The 3008-nt window shown below is 36.9% G+C and overlaps 1 non-coding gene across 1 annotated transcript; it reads right to left on the bottom strand.

Moving 5' to 3' along the window:
• Window positions 1-2127: 2127 nt before the first annotated feature.
• Window positions 2128-2209, bottom strand: TRNAS-GCU (transfer RNA serine (anticodon GCU)). Its single transcript has one exon. It is a non-coding gene; the product is annotated as a tRNA-Ser (tRNA).
• Between the last annotated feature and the right edge of the window lie 799 nt (window positions 2210-3008).

Here is a 3008-nt window from a genome sequence, read left to right as displayed (position 1 = left end):
GAATGATGAATGGAATTTTTCTTCCCGAGGGAGGCGTGGTGGTGCACGTTCGTCCATATGGATGCAAAGAATATCTGTCCGGCAAAGGAGTGAATTTCGATCGATTGTGGGCTGCAAACCCTGGGAGAGTTATTCGTTACGAGTCAGGGGACAGAAATAGTACCAGATTTCCCACCGATATTCCCGAGGTGCCACACCTTGTTTTCAATCATAGTTCTTCCGTTGGGTATAGGTTTCCCTTTATCCTGAAGCAGGATACTTGGGTCGATCCAGTGGCCTTTCGCTGCATTTTGGACACTTCACACAAGCTTCTGCACGGGATTCCAGTCAATTGGCCTTCGCATCTTGCATGCACTCGTACAGTTTTCACTTGAAATTAGATTATGGCGCCATTTCCTGTCTCAGTTCCTGAATCGAATTGAATGGAATGTCTGACATTGGCTTTGTTGCAACTAGTATTGTGCAGGCGCATTGGATTTTTGTGTTGATTGAAATACCATAAATGGACCACGATAAGGTTGGGTATATCTATTCATATTAAATTTGATTATTTAATTTCTTCTATTAAATTAGATTGTTTTTTAATTGTATTTTCTGCCAATGTGTACACACAAAACTATGCAGGATTGAAAACTACACCCACACATATTTGTCTCATGAACATGTACTTGAACAACTCTTTGCAAGGTTCTATTTTTATCCAGGCAAGAAAAAGGTTTTTAATAAACTCCTAGAGTCAAATTAATGTATTGCTTTTGTGTATTTGCAAATGATAAAGGATTAACCTTGAGTTGTTGTCCAAAGTGTTAAGTTATCTACTAGTAGCAAAATTGGGTTCTTCTATAAGCTACCATGTTATAGAGCTTTGCAAGTTGAAGTATTAGACTGATTGGATCTCTTACTAGTGTTTTGACACCGGCATTCTACACGAAAAAGGTCAAATTCAGATTTAAGATTTCTATTTTTCTGGGTGGACTTGAACACTAGATGTTTTTCTCTACATTTGTTTGCAGAGTCCCTTATACCATCAACATTTCCTTTTTCTTTGGATCGATGGAAGCTTTTAGATCCACTTTTTAGTTTTGTGTGGATGATCATCATTCACCTCTATCGAATTTTGTCTGGAAGAATCTAGGATTGAGGTTTATCTCATTTTTAGTTTTGTATGGATGATCATCTTTCACCTCTGTCAATTTTTGTCTGGAAAAATCTAGGATTGAAGTTTATCTGATTTTTAATTTTGTATGGACGATCACCTTTCAGAATCTAGAATTGAATTTTATGTGATTTTTAGTTTTGTATAGATGATCATCTTTCACCTCTGTCGACTTTTATCTAGAAAAATCTAAGATTGAAATTTTTTATCTTCCCGTGCTTGGCTATTATATACTGCTCCATCCTTCCATATTCTCGAAAAAGGGAAAGGACAATGGCACATTACTAATTGAGCGAGTCGATCCTACTCCTTGCCATTAGAGAGTTGAAAGGATGTCCATGTCCAGAAGCTACGCTGACACTATTACTTATTATATTATACCTTCCCCACTCCCTTACTCTGCTAAAAATCTAAGATCGAAAATTTATCTGATTAACATACTCTGTTTTCAGTCGAAATACTGATACAAGTTTTATGTTTGTAATCACTTTCTTTACTATTAATAGAAAAAGAGTTTTTTTCCTGATTAGATAAAAAGGTTCGAAATACTGATACAAGTTTTATGTGTGTTATCACTTTCTTTATTACTAATAGAAAAATATTTTTTTCTGATCGGATAAAAAGGTTGAAGTATTCATGGTCAGTAAATTTCTGTGTTGTGCTAGGTAGTTATTTCAACAATAGGCTAGGTGCATACAAAGTACCTTGCATTACATTTGGTTCTTTGCAAATACACGTGTTGGCATGTCTATATTGAATGTGATAGTAAAACTCCTATTTCTTTTGTTGTCGCATACCCTAACTTCTTAATATCATATTATAAATCGTAGCACATGGATTGGTTATACGCATAATTTATGGAAATGACAATACTTTTGCAATTGTGAACTCAATACGACGAATTTCGAAGAGGACCTTACTCAAAAATCAATCTGTCTGCAGCCGCATAAGAGAATGGCAATAAGAAAATGCGTCGCCTGAGAGATTCGAACTCTCGCGGGGAAACCCCATGTACTTAGCAGGCAAACACCTTAACCACTCGGCCAAAGCGACGGAGTTATCACATTATACAAAAGAAACTTTGACCACATAAAAAGAAAACATGGTCTGAAAGATTCGAACTCTAACGGGGAAACCCAACTTACTTAGCAGGCACACGCCTTAACCACTCGGCCAAATGTTACGAGAAGTGCAGATTTCCTTATGATTTTCTTATTTTATTGCTTTATTTCGTTTTCATATTGCACGGGAGCGTAGAAATCAGACGAGGAAAGTCTGATATAGCTGCTCTTTTAAACCGTTTGGATGGGACAAAAAACCTTTATTTTTTTAATCAATTGATGGTAAAAAATTATACCCTGTAAAGAATGAACGATTATTTAGCTTGGCGTACAGCTTTAAATGCATAGATCCTTTTGTTAAAATCTCTGTTCATTGGTGAATTAAAGAAAAAAAATTACGCTATAATATTGGGATCCCTAAGGTCAAAGTTATATTGACTTGATTTTTAAAGTTGTATGAGAGTATCAAAAATTTAATTAAAGAGTTATTAGCTACCAATAGCAATCATTTTTTTTTTCATAGATCTCCTCTTGAGGGAAGCGCGGGAAACGGAAATTCGAGCAAAGCTTTGAGACACGCAGTCTGTGACCCAGAATGGCGGCCCGCAGAGGAGAGAGCTCCACTCCCTTCTACAAAAGCGTTGTGGCTGGCAGAGATAAGACCCATCTGAGTAATGGTAAAGGCATAGGGGAAGAAGAAAACCAAAATACGGAGAAGGAGACAGAGGGGGCAGAGTCAAAGGATAAGGGCAACACTAAGGACAAGGAGGAAGAAGACAAAAACCAGGGAG

This window comes from Pinus tabuliformis, chromosome 4_2, assembly GCF_031772625.1.
Source record: "Pinus tabuliformis cultivar Carrire ecotype Pingquan chromosome 4_2, CPIR1, whole genome shotgun sequence".
Lineage (NCBI taxonomy): Eukaryota > Viridiplantae > Streptophyta > Pinopsida > Pinales > Pinaceae > Pinus > Pinus tabuliformis.
This window is presented reverse-complemented; position numbering and strand designations above follow the sequence as displayed.